We start from the raw sequence: 24,076 nt of genomic DNA, 5'->3' as shown, positions 1-24,076 counted from the left end.
ATATATCTATAGATATATCTATATATATATCTATAGATATATATCTATAGATATATCTATATATCTATATATACTTTACGTTCTGGGATACATGTGCAGAATGTGAAGGTTTGTTACATAGGTATACATGTGCCATGGTGGTTTGCTGCACCCATCAACCCGTCATCTACATGAGGTATTTCTCCTAATGCTATCCCTCCCCTAGTCCCCCTACCCACCGACAGGCCCTGGTGTGTGATGTTCCCTTCCCTGCGCCCATGTGTTCTCATTGTTCAACTCCCACTTATGAGTGAGAACTTGCGGTGTTTGCTTTTCTGTTCCTGTGTTAGTTTGCTAAGAATGATGGTTTCCAGCTTCATCCATGTCCCTGAAAAGGACATGAACTCGTCTTTTTTTATGGCTGCATAGCATTAGTGCAGTATTTTGGTTTTACCTTCAATAATGATAATTCTGTAACTAAGATAATTGTTTAAACCCAGGTACGGTATATTTTAAGGTTGCTACCATTCTTGTTTTTCTGGTTAGTGACAATGCAATGGAAAAACTGGGCCATGAACCTTATTTATTTATTTATTGAGACAGAGTCTTGCTCTGTCGCCCAGGCTGGAGTGCAGTGGTGCAATCTCGGCTCACTGCAAACTCCGCCTCCCGGGTTCAAGCAATTCTCCTGCCTCAGCCTCCCGAATAGCTGGGACTACAGGTGCCCGCCACCACACCCAGCTAATTTTTTGTATTTTTAGCAGAGACAGGGTTTCACCGTGTTAGCCAGGATGGTCTCAATCTCCTGACCTCGTGATCTGCCCGCCTCGGCTTCCCAAAGTGCTGGGATTACAGGCTTGAGCCATCGCGCCCAGCCTGAACCATCTTTATTATAATCACATAGCATAGTAGTTCTGCATGCATTAATGTGAAAATCACCATATGAGTAGCATAATTACATGAAAATGGAGTCAATTAACAAAAAAGAGAGGAAAACGTGGAATAAAACCTAATCAAGATTGAAAGAAAATCTGTTAAGAAATTTCTACAAAGTTATAAGTAGAACAATCTCTGAAAAGGATCACTTATTATGTCTGTAATGATGTTGAATTTTAAAAAATGCTTTGTGTTCTTCACTTGAATTAGAAATATGGTTGATTTGGGCTTGAAGGCTGAGTTTAGGTTTCTCTTACATGTCTGGATCACAATTGGATCATTTATCTCTTAAGGTTCTTTTAAAACAAATTTTGTTATTATACAAGAAATTCTTAAGAGCTTAACATTGTTATACATGAAAATTATTTTGTGCTTGCTAAGGAATCACTTTCTTATTTTGGTTTTAGTTAATATAAATGTCAAAATAAATATCTATCAAGAACTTGTTTTGTGCAGGCATTGTGCTAAGCAACTTCCTTCATTTACATTAATAAATGTATAATTTTAAATAAGTGGTCAACATTTTTCTCTAAGGCTAATACATCAAAAGCCTTTTCTACTAAAAGAAGAAAATAATTAGCCTTCTTTAAGTTGATTTCCTATGCTTTTTGAAACTACTGTTGAAATCTGAATTTTAGTCCATATTCTTTTATTAGACATAATAGTATAATACTTATCTGATATATAAAACACACACTCATCTTTTGATCAATAAAGAATTTATATCAATATTGATATTGTTCATTGTTCTGTTCATTTTTCCAATCACTAGAAAGATGAACAGAGCTAACTGTCAACGTTCAGTCTTGTATAACCAAGCTATTGCAGTGTTTTACATCACATAGCCTCAAACATGGCAGACTCAACACCACATGTTTACTACAAAATTTCCTCTTCATGAGGACAATTCTTTCTTTTTAGCTTCTCTTGAATTTTGTTACAACTTGGAGCAGACACTATTGTTGTCCTGCCCAGTCCCTCAGATCTCCTGTAACCAGTCTGTGTGCCCATCAGTCAGCTTGCTGCTAATAGTTGGTACGTTCACCTTTAGATGTTTCCTCCAGGTGCTGATGCTGCCTCATCTTTAAGATGTGGAAATGCCTGAATTTTATATCTGTGTGTTCATTTCACCACATCCAATGGCATATCCATAGATAATGACTGAAATTGCCTCCTTGCTTAGGTTTCATATCTCGTGTTTCTCATTCACTATTGATTTCTCCCAGGATTACTTGTGAAATAAACCACTTGGATGTAAATCGTTGGCTGAGTCTGCTTCACAGAGTAACAAACCAAAGGCCGGTATTACTGAGTTCTGACAAATAGTAAATGAAATGACACGTCATTTTTGCTCTGAGATATTTAAGAGCCATTGTGCCTCTTCCATCTCTTTTCTCCTTTGACAACAACTTTGGAGGCCGTGTTTTAGAAGCATCCTGTGTTCTTGGGTCATAATATGATGGAACATCGCTCTGGCCAACGAATTTACCTCCTTAAGACTTTGGTGAATGATAAATAAACCTTTATTATGGGAAGCCACTGATGTATCAGGTTGTTTTTGTTATTTACTATAGTGTAGCCTAGCCTATTCTTGCAAGTAAGAGCCTTTTTTTTACATTTATATATTAATATTTTATTCCCTCCCACTAGATTTAAAGAAGTATACATGTGACTTGTATAACTTTATATACTTCTTAATGCCTAGGGCATAGTAAATGTCCTGTATTTATAGAACATTTGTTGAATGGTTGAATGCTTAAATGGATTAATGGGAAAAAAAAAGAATTGAAGCTACTAAATCTACATATACATACTTATAAGTATATGAGTATGTGTGTGTGTGTGTTTATATTTAAAGTAGAATAAGCATTTTCATAATCCAGGTAGATTAGCTCTTTCTTCCAATATGTCAGAAATAGCTCATATAATTTACCAAAGTAAATATAACCATGTAAATATAACTTCATAATTGTTATGGTTTTAGGATAGAATTAATACCCAGACTTCTTTCATAAGTGGTCCTTAGAACTAAACAGTACAGTTCCAAAGAGGTGAGTTACAAAGTCCTGCGAGAATCTAACCAAATTTATTTTTCAGATATTATGCTATTTTCTTGGCCTCTGATCTCGGGGAAGTGTTGGCACATGGCTCCAGTTCCTGCTCTTTAGATTTGTTTCCTGAATGGAGAGACCCTGGGCACTGCTTTCTTTTCTTCTGGTGGTTAATTATATTTCAGGGTGGTACTTACAGGGCAGAACACTTTTACAGCTATTTGCCTCGATCTGGCCTGCTCTGCCAATCCTTGTTTCACTTGTGGTCAGTGAACCCAAACTCTGGAGAGGTTAGCTTCCCACCCAAACTGCCCACCCAGGCCGGGAGCTTGAAATTACCATTTGCTTTTCCTGTCAATTTCATCTTTTTCCATTTGCTTTTACCCTCCTCTGGTTCTCATTGAGTCAAACCCAGCATGGTTTTCCCTTAGTTAACTGCTGTGTTGTTCTAGGCATTAATATCATTGTCAGCACAGTTGTGTGAACAAGTTTTATTGGTTATTTTGGATTTTTTTCTGCCAGTAGGAAGACTAAGCCTATTCTAATAGCAATCAAATGCCTTGGAGAACCATTCATTTCATGTTTGTCATTTTCCAATTCCATTGAAGAGGGTTGCAGCTTGCTGTTTGGAATGATTACTATTTCTGAATAAACGTATTAGTAGAGCATGAATAGAAAAAATAGAAAAGAAATCTCACTCTTAATTCTGTTACCCAGAAATAAGCACAGTTAAATTTTTTGTACAATTTTTAGCCTTTACTTCTTAACATTTGTCTATAATTGTGTACACATAAAACACATGCATCCATGCTCAAACATGTTTATATTGAGATTGTACCACATATATAATTTTCTATTGAGTTATTTAATTTACACATTATTATAGAAATTTCCAAAATTTTAAATTATTGTTAGTAGGATTTCTCATGGCTAAAACAACTTCTTAAGTAGATAAATCACCTTATATGCAAACCATTCAGTTTTGATACACATATGGAATGTTTCTCACTTTTTAATGGAACTCACTTTATTTTCACTTTATTATGGAAACATCCAGATTGTTCTTATATATCAGTTTGTGCATGTATAATTATTTTCTTAAGATCATTTTCTAGAACTGGGTTTTCTGGGCAAAAATATTATGAAAGTCAGCTTTAATATCTCTTCCTTTACTGTTTCAGATTTCTTTCCTAGATGGTTTTGGCAATTCCCATTTCCCACCTTTTATAGCGATACATTATAATAATTATTGTATTTAACCTTTGTTAAACAGATTAAAATTAGGTGTCATGGTGGATGTAATTTGCATTTCTTTAATAGTCATCAAATACTTTTTTCATAGCTTTTTGGTCATTTGCAATTCTTTCTGAGCAACCAGTCTGTGTGTCCATCACATAAACCTGAGCAAACCTCAATATTTTGCCCTTTGCCCCCTATTATGCCCTATGTAATTTTAATTTGCTTCTAAGAACTTCTACATATTAAGGATATTAAATTTCTGTCATATATATTCACACTGTTCTTCTCTTCTAAGTTTGTCATTTCCTTTTAAATTTTATTTATTTTTTTACATAAAGCATTTAGGTACTATTTACATTCTGCTTTTTGAGTCTGCCTTCACCTGCATATGTAGAAGCATAATACTCAAAATGAGACGATATAAATATTCTCATATTCTTCCTTGAAAATTGAGAAAATTTACCACCATAACCATGTGGCTCCAATTTCTTCCACAGTTTACTGAGATTTTTCTTCCTGTTGGTTCAATTCTAGTAATACGTTTTCCTTAAAACGTGAATTTTATCTAGAGAGTAAAATGTAGCACACAAATTCATTATTTTTATTTTACTTTAAGTTCTGGGATACATGTGCAGAACATGCAAATTTTTTACATAGGTATACATGTGCCATGGTGGTTTGCTGCACCTATCAACCCATCATCTAGGTTTTAAGCCCCACATGCACTCGATATTTCTCCTAATGCTCTCCTTCCCCTTGCCGCCTATTCCTCAACAGGCTTTGGTGTGTGATATTGCCCTCCCTGCGCCCATAAGTTCTCATTGTTCAACTCCCACTTATGAGTGAGAACATGCGGTGTTCGGTTTTCTGTTCCTGTGTTAGTTTGCTGAGAATGATGGTTTCCAGCTTCATCCATGTCCCTGCAAAGGACAGGAACTCATTCTTTTTATGGCTGCGTAGTATTCCATCGTGTATATGTGACACATTTTCTTTATCCAGTCTATCATTGATGGGCATTTGGGTTGGTTCCAATTCTTTGCTATTGTTAATAGTGCCGCAATAAACATACCTGTACATGTGTCTTCGTAGTTGAATGATTTATAGTCCTTTGGCTACATACCCAGTAATGGGATTGCTGGGTCAAATGGCATTTAGGGTTCTAGATCCTTGAGGAATCTCCACACTGTCTTCCATAATGGTTGATCTAATTACACTCCTGCCAACAGTGTAAAAGCATTCCTATTTCTCCACATCCTCTCCAGCATCTGTTGTCTCCTGACTTTTTAATGATCACCGTTCTCATTGTGGTTTTGATTTACATTTCTCTAATGACCAATGATAATGAACTTTTTGTTCCTATGTTTGTTGGCCACATAAATGTCTTCTTTTGAGAAGTGTCTGTTTATATCCTTTGCCCAGTTTTTGATGGTGTTGTTTTTTTCTTGTAAATTTGTTTAAGTTCCTTGTAGATTCTAGATATTATACCTTTGTCAGATGGGTAGCTTGCAAAAATTTTCTCCCATTCTGTACGTTACCTGTTCACTCTGACGATAGTTTCTTTTGCTGTGCAGAAGCTCTTTAGTTTGATTAGATCTCATTTGTCAATTTTGGCTCTTGTTGCAAATACTTTTGGTGTTTTAGTCATGAAGTCTTTGCCCATGCATATGTCCCGAGTTGTATTGCCTAGGTTTTCTCCTAGAGTTTTTATGGTTTTGGGTTTTACATTAAGTCTTTAATTCATCTTGAGTTAATTTTTGTATAAGGTATAAAGAAGGGGTCCAGTTTCTGTTTTCTGCATATAGCCAGCCAGTTTTCCCAGCACCATTTATTAACTAAGGAATCCTTTCTCCATTGCTTGTTTTTGTCAGGTTTGTCGAAGATCAAATGGTTGTAGATGTGTGATGTTATTTCCGAGGCCTCTGTTCTGTTCCATTGGTCTATATATCTGTTTTGATACCAGTACCATGCTGTTTTGGTTACTGTAGCCTTGTAGTATAGTTTAAAGTCAGGTAGCATGATGCCTCCAGCTTTGTTCTTTTTGCTTAGGATTGTCTTGGCTGTACAGGCTCTTTTTTGGTTCCATATGAAATTTAAAGTAGTTTTTTCTAATTCTGCGAAGAAAGTCACTGGTAACTTGATGGAAATAGCATTGAATCTATAAATTACCTTGGGCAGTATGGCCATTTTCATGATACGGATTCCTCCTATCCATGAGCATGGAATGTGTTTTCATTTGTTTGTGTCTTCTCTTATTTCCTTGAGCAGTGGTTTGTAGTTCTCCTTGAAGAGTTCCTTCACATGCCTTGTAAGTTGTATTCCTAGGTATTTTATTCTCTTTGTAGTAATTGTGAATGGGAGTTCACTCATGATTTGGCTCTCTGCTTGTCTATTGTTGGTGCATAGGAATGCTTGTGATTTTTGCACATTGATTTTTATATCTTGAGACTTTGCTGAAGTTGCTTATCAGCTTAAGGAGTTTTTGGGCTGAGACGATGGGGTTTTCTAATATAGAATCACGTTGTCTTCAAACAGAGACAATTTGACTTCCTCTTTTCCTATTTGATGAATACCCTTTATTTCTTTCTCTTGACTGATTGCCCTGGCCAGAACTGCCAATACTATGTCGAATAGGAGTGGTGAGAGAGGGCATCCTTGTCTTGTGCCAGTTTTCAAAGGGAATGCTTCCATCTTTTGCCCATTCAGCATGATATTGCTTATGGGTTTGTTATAAATAGTTCTTAGTATTAATTTTTTTGTCATATTCTCTGTGTATTTATTTTGTCAAGGTCAAGTTTCCCATGACAATTTTATGTCCATCAATTTCCAGATAGCATTTGCTTCATGAATTCTGATGTGAGTTATCAGTATGCATTAACATATCACAACACATGTAGCATATTGAAGACTATTATATTTTCATTGTAGGCTGTACACTTTATCAAGACAGAATTATTCTCCTTTTCATGGCCTCAAAATATACTTTATCTGTAATATTCCTCATCTGATTTTTTTTTAATATTTCTTGTTGTTATCATTGATTTGGCGTATTTTGGTAAGCTTTTGCCCTTCCTCTTGTTTCATTTTTTTCAAGGATTTTTACAAAATTATATCAACCACTGTGAATCCAAATGAATATGAAATATTAGTATGATAATTAGCACTCCACAAGCCCAAGAAAAGGGCAATAGTTGTATTATTAGACAAACGTTTTCTGAAGAAGATAAGTTGAACCAAGATTTTACAGAGCGATTTCAAGGTTATCTTTTGAGAAAGCCAGAGCCTGTGGCCTAGAGTAGGTATCAAAACACAAGGATCACAAAGATCACTGCTGTCCAGTTGTCTGGCAGAGCTGTGGTCTGGGACAGGTACTAGGCATCCCATAGGGACATGGAAGGGAGTTTGGGTCTGCTTTGCATGTTCTGCCTCTAAAATTACTATAGTTTACCTCTAGCTCCTACAAGTACACCAAAGAAGAAATATTTTTATGGCATGAAGGAGAGAATGAAACTTTTCTCAGCACATGGTTAAATCAACACAATAATGAATAAGAATCTGGGCCAGCTTCACTAGATATTTTGTCCATCTGGAATTCAACTGTCACCATGAAATTTCCTGTCATCATCCTCATAGAGATTCCCTTACTCCATTGTTAGATTTTTGTGTTTTCTGTATTCTCATATCTTCTTTATTTTCTCATTGATTTTGGTGTATCATATTCTACAACATATTTTTATAAGTGACAGGTGAATATTTTGAGACATTGGTGGTCAGAAGATATCTTAAATTTATCTTAAAAGTATCTTGACACTTCGTTGATATTTCGGCTGCAATAAAATTCTGTTCGGTTGATCATTATTTCTTTTCAGAATTTTGAAGGCATGACTTCATATTCTTGGTTCTTTGTGTTGCTATTTAGAAGGAAGACATTCTTATTTTTGGTTTGATATGAGCCTTCCTATACTCCCCTTTCTGTAAGCCTATAGAATTTCTTTTCTCTATTATTTGGAAATTTCATAGTGATGTACCTTGGAGTACAACTTTTTTTACTCCATTATCTTGGGCACTAGATAGAAATCTAAGTCCTTTAATTCTGGAAAACGTTCTTAAATTACATCATTCATTATTTATTATTTTCTCAATTATTTATTTTATTTTATTTTATTTTATTTTATTTTATTATAATCTTGAGACAGAGTCTCGCTCTGTCGCCCAGGCTGGAGTGCAGTGGTGCGATCTCGGCTCACTGCAAGCTCTGCCTCCTGGGTTCACACCATTCTCCTGCCTCAGCCTCCTGAGTAGCTGGGACTACAGGCGCCCACTACCATGCCTGGCTAATTTTTTGTAGTTTTAGTAGAGACGGGGTTTCACTGTGTTAGCCAGGCTGGTCTCGATCTCCTGACCTCATGATCCGCCTACCTCAGCCTCCCAAGTGCTAGGATTGCAAGCGTGGGCAACCGTGCCCAGCCTCTTTTCTTAAATCCATTTACTCAGACGTTACATCTCTTGCATAGATTTCTAATTTTCTTACTCTTGCCAGTTATTTTTCATCTTTGTATTAACTTTTTTTGGTAATCAAACATTATATCATTTTTTCTTAGCTTTCATGGCATTATTAATTCCAAGACTTAAAAAAATTCTCTAAATAATTATTTCTCTTTAAAAAGGTTCTGGATGTACTTTATTCGCAGATTCAGTATCTCTCTTAGGTTATTAATGATATGTTTTTTTCCCTTTTTAAATTATTTTCTCTTCCTCCAGATTGTCTTCTTTTTCTGTTTGTTTTGGCCTGTTATTTTTTATATGAGAGACTTTCCTAAAACACCTGGTAACTTTGGGTCCTTTAGTGTGTTTAAGAGTGAAAGGTCTGAGGTGTAAGGAAGGGATCCAGTTTCAGCTTTCTACATATGGCTATCCAGTTTTCCCAGCACCATTTATTAAATAGGGAATCCTTTCCCCGTTTCTTTTGTCAGGTTTGTCAAAGATCAGATGGTTGTAGATGTGTGGTATTATTTCTGAGGGCTCTGTTCTGTTCCATTGGTCTATATATCTGTTTTGGTACAGGTACCATGCTGTTTTGGTTACTGTAGCCTTGTAGTATAGTTTGAAGTCAGGTAGCATGATGCCTCCAGATTTGTTCTTTTGGCTTAGGATTGACTTGGCAATGCGGGCTCTTTTTTGGTTCCATATGAACTTTAAAGTAGTTTTTTCCAATTCTGTGAAGAAAGTCATTGGTAGCTTGATGGGGATGGCATTGAATCTATAAATTACCTTGGGCAGTATAGCCGTTTTCATGATGTTGATTCTTCCTATCCATGAGCATGGAATGTTCTTCCATTTGTTTGTGTCCTCTTTTATTTCATTGAGCAGTGGTTTGTAGTTCTCCTTGAATATGTCCTTGTAAGTTGGATTCCTAGGTATTTTATTCTCTTTGAAGAAATTGTGAATGGGAGTTCACTCATGATTTGGCTCTCTGTTTGTCTGTTATTGGTGTATAAGAAAGCTTGTGATTTTTGCACATTGATTTTGTATCCTGAGACTTTGCTGAAGTTGCTTATCAGCTGAAGGAGATTTTGGGCTGAGACGATGGAGTTTTCTAAATATACAATCATGTCATCTGCAAACAGGGACAATTTGACTTTCTCTTTTCCTAACTGAATATCCTTTCTTTCTCCTGCCTGATTGCCCTGGCCAGAACTTCCAACAATGTTGAATAGGAGTGGTGAGAGAGGGCATCCCTGTCTTGTGCCAGTTTTCAAAGGGAATGCTTCCAGTTTTTGCCCTTTCAGTATGATATTGGCTATGGGTTTGTCATAAATAGCTCTTATTATTTTGAGATACATCCCATCAATACCTAATTTATTGAGAGTTTTTAGCATGAAGGGCTGTTGAATTTTGTCAAAGGCCTTTTCTGCATCTATTGAGATAATCATGTGGTTTTTGTCTTTGGTTCTGTTTATATGCTGGATTACGTTTGTTGATTTGTGTATGTTGAACCAGCCTTGCATCCCAGGGATGAAGCCCACTTGATCATGGTGGATAAGCTTTTTGATGTGCTGCTGGATTCAGTTTGCCAGGATTTTATTACAGCACTATTCACAATAGCAAAGACCTGGAACCAAGCCAAATATCCATCAATGATAGACTGGATTAAGAAAATGTGGCACATATACACCATGGAATACTATGCAGCCATAAAAAATGATGAGTTCGTGTCCTTTGTAGGGACATGGATGAAGCTGGAAACCATCATTCTCAGCAAACTATCGCAATGACAAAAAACCAAACACTGCATGTTCTCACTTGTAGGTGGGAATTGAACAATGAGAACACTTGGACACAGGAAGGGGAACATCACAGACCGGGGCCTGTCGTGGGGTTGCGGGGAGCGGGGAGGGATAGCATTAGGAGATATAGCTAATGTAAATGATGAGTTAATGGGTGCAGCACACCAACATGGCACATGTATACATATGTAACAAACCTGCGCATTGTGCACATGTACCCTAGAAGTTAAAGTATTCAAAAAAAAAAAAAGAATCACATAAAGAATATGAGTTCATCCAATATGGAGATGTGTTTCAAATCATTAAATCTGGCACTCCTAAATTATTTGTTGACTATATCCTCAGTAATTCAACTTTTGAGATTCTGTTAATATCCATCTCTGGACTTCCTTAAATAAAGGTCTAAGTGAAAAAAGAAAAGAGTGAAAGGTCTGAAAATCTAATTTTAAACTCTGTGCATGAGAATGGGACCCATTGACCTTGGGATTCACAGTAAGGCACAGTAAGATTATCTGACACATTTGTTGGGGCTTCCTCAGTGTGAGTCTCTTAAGTCCTCTCCTTCTTGGGCTGGTCGTATTTCCTAGGAAAAATCCCTCTAGCCTTTTGCCTAGAAGTTAAGTCCTGGCTGCAGCATTCTGGTAAAAGGCAGGGATAATTAAGTAGAAAGTCTCATCATTCAGTTTGCAGATGTTCTCTTGATCTTCCTTTTATTTTTGTTTGTTTATTTTGTTACAGCACATGTGCTCTCAACTTTTCCTGGTGTCCCTCTGTCCAGAGACCCTCTCTTTCAAGTTTCCAGAGAATAAAATTTTAGACATCTATTATGCTAGGTCAGGGAGGGGCAGCCGCTAAGGGCACAGAGTGGGGGAGAGCTAGGCAGATAACACTCCTCAAGCAGTTCTCAACCAACCTCCTTTCTCAACACCAGTCCCACTACAGAGTCTCTGTGAACATCCATTTCTGAGCCTTTGGAAGATTTGGCAGTGCAACTCAGAACAAAGCCACTTATTCACATGCTTTCCAGGCTTCAGGGTTCTGTTGGTGTGTCTCTACTTTCATTTTCTTCCATTTTTCAGTTTGTGTCTTTTAAAATAACATCTTTATTGATGTTACAATGGGGTTTCAGGAGAGAGCCTGAATACTGGATGGCTCAGAGCCATGTTTGATTTTAGGCATTACTCTTATTACAGCATGTGAATGAATTATTTTTTTAAATGCAAATGGAGAGTTTTGTTACTTAAGAGAGACTTTAACTCATTAATATTATCACAAGCAATATGACTAATCCTACTTGAGTAATTGTTTAGTGCATTCTGCTATTTGCCTTTTCTTTGAATTTTTTTAGTTTGTCCTTTCATTTTCTTTCATTAAAATATATATTTATGATGTTTTCTAACTTTTGCAATGATGGGGCTATTTGGTGGTTCTATAGAGTATTTTGGCTCAGTATAGAATTGGAAGCTAGCAATTTTCCTCTGAAAAACTTTCATTCTTTCCTTTTTTATAGTATTCAGTTATGGTAGGTGTTACTCTTGATTCACAAACTCTGTCGTGTCAGAAAATAAAACTTTATTCTTGGTCATTCCTTTTTAAATTCTGACTCTGAATCTCTAGTACTTAGGAAAAAGGTAGAAGGTTTAACTTCATTTCTTGAAATACCCATCCTTCTTGGACTAGTGCCACAGACACAGAGTGGGATGGGGAAATGACAAATGTTGGTTTGCACAGAACTGAATGATTTTTCCCAGATATGTGTCTCTCAGTGCTAACACCTGGAAAGTCCTGGGCTACCAAGATCATTGGTCACTCAAGATGTAGACCATTGTGATTGGTTCCTGTGATTTGCCTTCATGATGTCCATTGTGGAGCCCTTCTAGGCTCTTCAAGTTCAGTTGCTCCCTGCTGCTTCCCTGATATGCTTGGTCTAGAGGGCTTGTTAATTTTAATTATGAATTTGACTGAGTTAAGGGACACCCAGATAGATTGGAAAGCATTATTTCTGGGTGTATCTGTTAGGGTGTTTCTGGAAGAGATTGGCATTTGAATGAGTGAACTTGAATAAGGAAGATCTGCCCTTACCCAATGTGAGAAGGCAACATCCAATTGACTGAGAGTCCAGATAGAATAAAAAGGCTGAAAAAAGGCAAATTCGTTCTTTCTTCCGAAGGTGGGACATCATTCTCATCATTCTTTTCTTTCCCTTGTATATAAGAACTCTAGGTCTTAGGCCTTCAGGCGTCCAGACTTACACCAGTAGTCTCCCCATTTATCAGGCTTTTAACCTCAGATGGAGAGATATACCTTTGGCTCTCTGGTTCTCAGGCTATCAGACTCAGAATGATTTGAACAAGCAGCTTCCCTGGTTCTCCAGCTTGCAGATCATGGGACTTCTCAGCCTCCATAATCACACACACACACACACACACACACACACACACACACACAGAGAGAGAGAGAGAGAGAGAGAGAGAGAGACCCTATTGATTTTGTTTCTCCGGAGAACCTTGACCAACGTAGGATGCAAGGATCCTGTGTACTGAGCTGCACAACACAGTCAAGCCATTTTTTTTGTCTGCCATCTTGTTAGCTCCCCAGAGGAACGACTAGAAAATCAGATATAGCTCTCCCTGTCTCTAATCTATAGCCTCCTTCTATATGTCCCTCTTTACATACTGCAGGCATATTTTTCTAGTCTGGAGATAATTCTTCTCCCTCTGCATTCAGAAGCTTATGCCCATGAAACCAAAGGATCTTGGCTTCATCATAAAATCTTCCACCTTTTCCTGAGATCCTAAAAGACTTGTGGCCAATTCCTCTTTTTTGTCCTGCCATGTCTTTCTTGAAATGATTGAATATAGAGCTAAATACCTCCTTGAAGGGGAGAGGAGAAAACAAGGTAACACCTCAACATGGCATCCAGCACCATAGCTTTGGAGACAAATGGGATCCCTGGCAACATTAATTCTTTACAAGAAGTCTGTTTATTTATCTTCAAATTATTAATAATTTTTACATCATATATATAAATATGTATATTCAATTATCTCCCACTGTGTCCTACCAACAACACCTGGGATTTATGGGAGTTATAATTCAAGATGAGATTTGGGTAGGGACACAGCCAAACCATATCACCTCATTTATTTATGTTAGTATGAACTCAAATTTTTATTGTTAGGAGTTTATCTCAAATACCAGTTACTTATTTTTTGTTCATGCTATTCCAGCTTTAGCCATTGGGAGACTTTTCAGTTTGGCTCTTGTGATTATTCAGTATTCCTCCATCCTTTGTTTTCTTTATTATTTTACCCCAGTTTCTTATTTTCTGGCATTATGAAGATACTTCAGGCTTACTTTAAACTTTCCTGGTTCAATCCCTGAATCAATCATTTCTCACAGGAGTCCTCGTTCCATTGACTGGAGAGTGGTATTTAGAAACCAATGTGTGGGTGCTAGGTGTGCTATTTTGTTACAGGGGTCTTACTGATTCTAGCCCCATTGAGGGATAAAAGTAGGAAATATATGTAGCATACTAATTCATGCTTACACTCAATTTTCATAGCTATTTTTGTATATGTTTACATGTCCATATATATGTGTGTGTATACATATACATACTTAAAAATAAGGTAATATTGATACCATTTACTACAATCCAGCACCATAGGAGCCGTTCTAATCTTCCCTCCTCATCTTTTTTTTTTTTTTTTTTTTGAGATGGAGTCTCGCTCTGTCGCCCAGGCTGGAGTGCAGTGGCGCGATCTCGGCTCACTGCAAGCTCCGCCTCCTGGGTTCACGCCATTCTCCTGCCTCAGCCTCTCGAGTAGCTGGGACTACAGGCACCCGCCCCCACGCCCAGCTAATTTTTTTGTATTTTTAGTAGAGACGGGGTTTCACCGTGGTCTCGATCTCCTGACCTCATGGTCCACCTGCCTCGGCCTCCCAAAGTGCTGGGATTACAAGCGTGAGCCACCGCGCCTGGCCCCCTCCTCATCTTTTACAACTTCTTTCTCTGGTAGCAGGAAACCTGGCTTTTATTATGTACAATACATTTATTTATTTGTTTAATCCTAATATAAAAATGTAATTGTTTTAGGATTCCTGATCCATATCCCTGAAAGAAACAAAGTCACAAACTAGAGCATATTCTTTCACTCGGCAGAATGTATTTAAGATTCATCCATGTTGTCGTTTGAACCATTAGTTTGCTCTGTTTATTGCTAATACTGCATTTGAGCTATGTGCCACAGTTTGTTTGTATCTTTACTGGTTGAAGGACATCTAGGTTGTTTCTAATTGTTAAGAATTATAAACAAAGCTGATGTAAATACTTGTGAATAGGTTTTTGTGTAAATATAATGTTTCATTTCTTCTGAGTAGATACCTAGGAGTGGACTTCCTGGATTTTATGGGTAGATATATATTGAACTTTATAAGAAACTGCCAAACTCTTTTCCAGAGCAGCTGCGGCATTTTCTAAAATTCCACCAGCAATGTATGGGGCGCCTCATTGCCCAGCAAGCTAACCATTATTCAGTATTGCTAGTTGTTTTCATTTGAGAATATAGAACCTGAAAGAGACTTTGGCAGCTAGAGCATCTTTTTCATGTAACAGATGTGTCAAGATCCTCAGAAATACAAAGTCATTTGCTTAGGAACATACAACCAGCTAGGGATAATCTGGACTACAAGAAAATATCTCTTGCCTGGCTCTCAGTCTTATGTGATTTTTTTCCTGCCAATTTTTCATATACCATTTGTTTCCACATTTCGTCTTTACCCAACACAATATAAGCAATTCTTAAGCCTTATCACTTGGAATGGTAAAATGATATTGATACATCTTTTAGGTCTTTTTAATCTCTGGAGATGATAAAATGTGCAGGGAGAGGGGGCAGTATATTAGCCTATTCAGCAGCTGAGATTATAAACAACTTGTATTCATTCATCTGGTAAATATTTATCAAGCATCTAGTCTGTGTCAGACTCTAACCTGGGCACTGAGTTGACTATAATAATAAAAGTATTTTCTTGCTGCCAGTGACCTTTATGTTTAATTCATTAAAAAATTTATGCTACAAGGGAAATATAGAGATCTGTTTCTTTTCAAGAGTGTATTATTAGCATTTCTCAACACAGCACACACCCATAGCTAGGGTGTGTATTGGATGACATAGGGCACCTATGATGGTTTCTTTAAGGAGAAAAAGATAATAATCACTTTTGATTTTCACTTTCTGGGTGAACAGATGCAAATATTTTCAGCAAATTGTTGAGGTACTTCCTGTGGTAAAGCAGTTCTTAGAGACTTGGAAGAGTTATTTGCTTACATCAGTTTTTAGGAAGTAATTCATAGAAGAACAATTCAATTGCAAAACCTAATATCGTTCCTCAAGCTACACCCTCTCTTCTTGTAGAAAAACACTGCCCGGGCTTCCTATTAAATACAACCTTTTCCTAAAAGAAGGTGAATGGCACCGAGTTTGAAACAATGGAGTGCCATCTGGAATGACAATTCATAGAAGCTACAAAAAGCATTATCCTTAAGGAATGATAATACATGCTAAAAATGAACAGTATTGAATTAGATTTAAATCTCATGAAACTTATAATCTTATTGAAAAACATAGGTTTTGAATCAAAACTCAAGGTAAAACAGAAATACATAGATATTCTCCAAAGTGTGTGTGTGAATATACACATATACATATGTATACATATTACACATATATTTATTTAATGTATGTATAATGTTTTTTAAATGTTTTAAAATCTTTAAAAATGATTCCATATTCTATATAAAAGACATGAGAAATCAGAAATAAAAGAGAAAAATAATTTCAAACACTGTAAAATAATTCAATATTAATTTTGAGAAAATTACCAACTGCTAACTTTTTAAATTATTAATAAAATGTAGTTTCCAACGTGGTGAAAATATTTCCTCGTTTCTTTTGTAAGTTTTCATGAATTGCATTTATAAGATTTTCTTTAAGGTTATATTTTAAAGCATATAGATATTTTAAAATTGCACATGTAAAATAGACTGGAGAAATATTAGATTAAAAAGACAGAAGACTTGATAATTCTCATATATGCCACTAACAACTGTGTGTTCATGTATGTTCAAAGACATCAGTCATTACTATTTTTTTAATCCAAATCTATTTTAGGCAAAACCATTATTTTTATATACATTTAAATGTTGATAGTTATCTTTTATGTTTTACTATAATATGCGTGACTATTGTATGCCATCTTGATCTCTGACCATCATCAGGGTTTAGAAATATGTTGCTCTAGTGGCAATATATTGAATCTCATAGCACACCTTCTCATGACAAGAAACTATGATCCCTACTCTATGTAATGAATGAGAGGGTTTTATATTTGGAAGTCTCAGGAAATAGAACTAGCAGGGGACATTTGGGTCATAGTTTGAAGAAACATAAAAAATAAGATGAGTAGAGGTGTGAGTAAAAAAAAAAAACCATAGAAATAGGAGTCATTTTAATGGTACGCAGTTTAGAAGGAACTTCCCATACACATTCTCACATGGTCACTTTTTGATCTCTATGGAAACATCAACTAAAATCATTTAGTAAAAAGCTGATGATTTTAGGGAAAAGATGAGGGTATGCTGTGACTGAGATTTCAAGAAAACAATTGTTTCTAAGAAAGGTACACGTGTCTTCCTATTATGTTCTGGATGAACCCATTCAAAACATGTTAATAATGTACCTTTTTCTTTTTCTCTCTCTCTCTCCCTCCCTCTCTCTCTCTCCCTCCCTCTCTCTCTCTTTCGCTCTCTCCCTCCCTTTCTCTCTCTGCCCCCCTTCTCTCTTTCTCTCTGCCCCCCCTTTCTCTCTTTCTCTCTGCCCCCCACCTTTCTCTCTTTCTCTTTTTCTCTCTTTCTTTCTTTCTTTCCTTCTTTCACGGAGTTTTGCTATTGTTGCCCAGGCTGGAATGCAGTGGTGTGATCTTGGCTCACTGCAACCTCCGCGCCTCCCGGGTTCAAGCATCTCTCCTGCCTCAACCTCTTGAGTAGCTGGTATTACAGGTGCATGCCACCACATCCAGTTAATTTTTGGATTTTTAATAGAGACGGAGTTTCACCGTGTTGGCCAGGATGGTCTTGATCTCTTGACCTCATGATCTGCCCGCCTCGGCCTCCCAAAGTGCTGGAATTACAGGCGTGAGCCACTGCGCCCAGCCTAATGTACATTTTTTAAAAATACTTTTGCCTTTCTTCCCTTTCTCTCTCTGTGTGTGTGTGTGTGCGTGTGTGTGTTTAGGATTCACGAATATTTCTTTAAGAAGGCTAATATACTGTTGAGTTCTATAGGCTACATGAATTTTTGTACACAACCATATAAAACTTGTCATCTAGACGTTCTTTTATGGACCTTGTAAATGTCAATTTCTGAATGCTTGGCATTTTCCAAAAGCATTTCCTGTTGTACCTGCTATGTGGTCACTTTGTTGGACGGCTGAAAGGATATACTTTTTGTTACTAAAATGGACTAAATACTGTCATTGAAAACTATGAAAAGGTTTCCCTTGTCCAAAAAACTGTTATCTATTGTAATACTTAAATGATTTGTTCTCATTGGTAAGCCATATTTTTGTGTTAAATTTCAATTGGTTAGCAGAACAGAGATTAATGTTCACATTCAATTAATACTACATATTTTATCTCATGATTATTAATAATGTGACTAGATGTATGAAATAGAGTATATTTTTGCATTTTTATAAATTTATAAATGTATAAATTTTACTTTTAATAGTGACTAAAGAAGAATCAAGGTAATATGTATTATGTTGTTCAAATTTCCATGCTTTACTGACTATAGGAAACAAAATTCTAGATTTTTGATGCCTGACCCTGGATATGTCCATGCATGGGAACATTAATTGCTAGGGAAACTAATATAGAAAAAAATCTGTAATTTAAGTAAATTAGGATAATCTTGAAGAAGATGCAGGTTACATACTTTTACCCTAACACATTGATTTTTTTTAAGCTAAAGTTTTCCTTTGTCAAGTGTGATTCTGTGGAACAAGCACTAAGTCACCTTGATTCACCTTATATATTTGATGCTTTTAGATGTAAAAAGAGGCCTACTCTCTCCTTAACCCTTTTGCCTCAATTTATTAACTGTTTGCTCTGCTCTGTCAGAAACTTTTGCAGCTGCTAATCTTATCTTGACATCTTTGACATTTTTTTCAACGCCATGAAAGCTCTAAAATGAAGCTATCAGATGCCAGAATGAAGCTCTGGCATGAGACTGGCAAGAATTAGAACCTGGAAATTAGACCTGCTGGTGGGACAGAGGCCTTTGGGCCAGGTCCCATTTTGGTGACAAGGGATACAATGATGAATATGGCTCTTTGGCTTTGGGGATTTTTCATACTCGGGGACAAGATAAAAAAATTCATCTTCCACGTTACTTCAATAATCTTTAAAATTAATGATTTTCTCCATTTTTTAACATGGCAAATATAACAGCTTATGTTACAAAGCATTGCGCTACTATGAGAATATACAGGTTTATAGATATTTCCATTCCACTAGTTATTAGTTGTAATTCCAAAGGGATGGTTTTTATCATAGGAGGCCAGAATAGATTAATGACTGGATATGCTGGAAGTCAGCAATAAAAGATACCGAACCAGTAGCAAGTACTAGAACTGGACTCCAGTCACTGCAGAAATGTAGCTAAAGCAAACAAGACTGAACATTCTGGGAGGAACTGAAGTATTACATCAGTTATTGAGAGAAGGACTCAGGCATGGCAGAATGAACTATGAACCCACCTACTAAAACTGATGTAGAGCTCAAGGACTTGGTCTTAAACCTTATACTGAATCCCTGAATTTAGAACTACAATTTATGGTCAGAAAGGGCCTCATGGACCCAGTGATTTGAAAATGAGTCATGGCTTAGACCTCCCCTTAACTAAGGGCAAGACTGATTGAGGACCTCAGGGGACACTTGAGACCCTTATATGAGACAACAGGCACCCAGCCCATAGTCTGGCACTTGGGCAAAATAAATACTTACCTCCTTCCTAAATGCCCGGAATTCTTAAATCCAGGAATCACTGAGATCTTTCACAACCATTTCAGGATAGGTCAGCAAATAAATAACTTATATTATTATCTTCTAAATCAAGAGAAATGTAATCTAGGGAGGATTTTTAAAATGCAATCTGTATTATGCTTTCTTCTATGCTAGAGCAATACAGTGGTCACATCAGCCCTCTGTGAAAATGAATTGCTTTCTTATCACTAATATATTGATGGAGAAACTAAAACAGATTTTAATGAAATGTTGTTAAGGAATTGCTTTAAACAATATCAATTGTAGGTGACCCTTAAAATATTTAGTTTGAGAAATTCTTCCCACTGCATTCCTTTTGTAGAACTATAAACTGTGAGAAATAAAACAAGGGCATCTTCAACTTGAAACTCTGCATGGGAAACCATCATCTCACAAAACTGAGTCATGGGTCAAGAAGACAATTTGCAAGCCCCTTTTCTATACTGAATTTCAAATGTTTGGCACAAAGCAGCAGCCAGCCAGCATTATCTGACTCCCTGTGAACTGCCAGTAAGATAAGGCTAAAAGATTTTGACCACAGATTTTTTTTCTCCAGAAAGAATACCATTTAAACTTCATGTCTCAGGGTTTATATTCGGTATATAACCACTTGAATATCACTCTTGTTTTATGTGTATATTTTAATAACTCATTATATTGACGTGCTTTCAAGAAAAATCTTCCTTAGAAATCTGAACAAGATGTTCAAAAATGCAAAACTGGTTTTTCGTAAATTTAGTTGAACTTAAAAGTGATGCTGTGAGGAAAAGAGCAACAAAATGTTTCCTTGTGGTTATGTACGATTGTTTTATTAGGTTTGATAAGACTAAACAGTCCAAAGGTATGACAGTCCTGACACCTGGCATATGAAAGATGGAATTCCTGAATGGAAATTATTCTTATTGAACTTCTCTAAAGAGTTTTGGCTGGAAAGAGGTATCTTTTCCGAAGCCAGTACATTCTCGGCGCTCCTTCAACTGGCTGAAAAATGAGGTACTGAATTCTTTGCTTAATGGGAAATCTACTGTTGTTTTAATACATATTTTTTGGAACCCCTTTTTTTAAAAAATGTTTCTGTCATCACTTTTCCTTTGTGGAAATAAATATGACACCGTGTGGAAAAAAATGTTATAGCTCCATGTGTATAGAATAATGGTTTAAATTTAAAGATGAACTAACACTAAACTCCATTGAGTGATTAGAGATTACTGAAAATAAACACACATACAAGTTTATATGTTGCATGGTTTCTATGCAAAACACTAGGGTAGTATGAATACTGTGTACTTGGCTGTGTTTAGGTAAAATCAAAGGTGTTTATAATAAGCATAATAAAGTATTTTTATGCGGCTACATTATTTATCTTTCTGGTTCTACTGTGTGATGCACGACAGACCCGTTATTGTATTTCAGCTCAGATATTTATATATGATTCAGTTCAAAGAATGGATTCCTATCCCTCCACCTACTAAAAAATGTAAGACAGAGAACCAAATAAAAAGAGGTCATAAATCACAATAGTACAGATGTTGAAAAAGGAAAGTGTTTTTCTTTTTTTGGGCTGTCAATGTAGCATATGAATTTTTAAGTTATGAAATCCATAAAGAATAGTTTTATGGTTGAAAACAAAAAATGGAGGGTATAAATTAATTGAATGACAAAATACAGGATTTTAAAGAGTAGATTTAGAGCTTGTTAGAGGAAGCTGACCATTTTCAAACAGCTAAAACACAAAACTATTTTGTGACTCTGAATTACTTGCTCTGTTCTGCCCAAGGCCCAAAAGTAGGAGCCAATATGGGGCCCTACTTGGGGCAGGGAGTCAACTGGTATCTCTATACTTTACCTCTTTAACCCATTTGAATATGTCCCATATGAGTTTAATGTGATATTAGATGATGAAACAGTATGAATACTGTTTATGAATGAGCCAAGTCAAATTCCATCCTAGACATGATTCAAATCACCTATCTGACCACCTCAGATTGTAGACAACTCGCTTCCTTCTGAGATATCCCATTCTATCTATGATCCAAACATGATCTCCCTCTACCTTTTTCTCATTCCTCTCTGGCACCTAAAGAAACATTTATCTCCTTTTCCACATAGCTGTTTGAAACATGTGAAGATAGTTCTCATGTTTCTCAGTGTACCTGTTCAATTGAATTCTGTATTCTCCAGAGAAAACATTCCTGGTTCTTCCTGTCATTTAAAACATAATTGGTGTCATGTTTGTTCCACAACTTTAATGAGTCATTGTTTATTCCGTGTGCTTAAGATACACTTTAAAATGTGTCACTAAGCATGTCCCACACACATTTTAATTATTGTAAATATAGGAATATTATCGCCTCCTTATTTATGTTACCTGTGGCCAGAGAATACCATATGTCCTGCAACAATTACAATGAACCATTCTTTCTCCTGTGTTACCACTCTTGATTCATCAACTGAATAAACTATCTGTCTCCATATGTGTATGTGTATATATGTGTACACGTGTGTAGGTGTGTATATGTGTGTACACATAAACACATATACACAGAGAAAAATTCTTATCACAGTCTAATACAATGAGGAATGAGAAAATAATTTTGAATAGACCTAGAGAAATGTTCAAGATTCATCAAATTTGGAGGGAGATAGATGGCATTATTAGTCATTAGACAGTTGAAATATTTCTTTCCTTGTAAATACTGTAATCTTATTCAATAATTTATGTGTAAGACAGCAAAGCAATACCTTCATCTGTAGCAGAGTTCTTTTCCACTTGACCTTTTTCATGCTTGCCAGATTTCAAATGTGTATTGTTTTTCTGAAGTGTGAAATAAATGACAACATAGTCATTTTTTATATCCTCCTCTATTCCAAAACTTGGTTCAATTTCAAACACCTGTTAAAATGCAGGTATTAAGGTTTCCCTCTGGGACCTCAGACAATTGTTTCAGTATGGTCCTTATCTTTTTCTTCTGTTAATTAAAAAAAAAATGGCTCATCAGTTGTGAGGAAGCTCCTCTTTTGTGATCCTTCATTGCATTATTTATACTTCTGCACACAAATAAGACATATATGCTCACTCGATATCAAAAGAAAAAAGAGAGGGAAAAATCTAGAGATGAACAATCTTCTCTCTCATCTGTCAGAATATCTCTGGGAATACTAAGAAGTTGTTTATTAGGATTATTGATTTTGATATTTTCACCCTCAGTGAAAGTTTTAAAAGTTTCTTTTGAATGTACTTGGCATGTCTAAGGACTGTTTCAGTAGCAATTAAAGATTTATCATTCATCACAAATGCTGTCAGAGCTTTCAAATGCATTAAATATTTGGATAGTAAAATTTAAAACCACATATATACACGTGTATATTTTACATGTATTTTTTACTCTGAGGAAATTACATATAATGCATATCAATATATAAAACATATATAATTTTCCAGCAGTAACTGATCTCTGTAGATCATGAGAAACCCTTGCAGTTCTTTCATTTTATTATTCATATAGTGGGATCAATTCATAAGAAAAAAATAAAATTGGTCTGAGCATCTTATTTATCCACTCCAATCCAAGAATGGAGGGTTTAAAAGCCAATTTAAATTGAGGAGAAATTGTGTGTTTTTCTAGAGATCAATGAAAGAGAAAGAAGCAGCAATATTTTAGGAAAGTCTGGGAGCCTGCCCCAAACTGGAAATGCTGTGGTGTTGGCAGATGATACTGCTATGACAGGGTGTTAGGAGACTCATGTCAACTCCATTTCAAATATGCTACCATAAGAGAGACTGGGATACCAGAGTGGATATGAGGCACATCTTTATATGCAGTATATATTTATATAAAATATCTTGAGTTCCATCTTCATCACTCCAAGAACTCTCAGCAGATGAAGAATATACAAAAGTTTGAAATGTGGAGACAGCAGATTTCTGAGGACAATGTCTTTGGGAAAATGGTATTGTGAGCTCTGTGACCAATTTGGCACCCTCCACACAATGTACCTGGGTCTGTGGCACTTCCTTAAGCCTGGTAAGGAAGGCTTTCACAAGATAAATCGGAAAGCCATGTGTGTCTCTGCAGTTTGGGGTCACATTGACAGCAGTAGTGGGCAGAAGACAGACAAGCCAATTGCCTGGTGGCAGAGTCCACAGAGCATTGCAGCATTGCAAACATCCTGCACTCCCAGAGTTTGTCAGAGCAAACAATGTGAGAGTGTGATTTGTAGGTCAGTGGCGGGTCACATGGAATAGAGAGTCGGCTTGAGGTAATCTAAGATCATGATGAAGAGGGTGACTAGAGGCCTGCGAAGATCCCATCAGAGAGAGGCTACTTAGGGTTTATCACTAGATTCTGAAAGAAAAATTCAGAGTATCTGCTTAGAACGGCAGATGGCCATGGGACTTCAAGATAGAAGTTTCTAGAGGTGAGCGTCTCTGAAAAGCCTATGCAAGTGCCTCACAAGAGTCAAGTTAATCATGTGCC

This window comes from Nomascus leucogenys, chromosome 11, assembly GCF_006542625.1.
Source record: "Nomascus leucogenys isolate Asia chromosome 11, Asia_NLE_v1, whole genome shotgun sequence".
Taxonomy (NCBI): Eukaryota; Metazoa; Chordata; class Mammalia; order Primates; family Hylobatidae; genus Nomascus; species Nomascus leucogenys.
The sequence above is the reverse complement of the archived record's forward strand: the minus strand, read 5'-3'. Positions refer to the sequence as shown.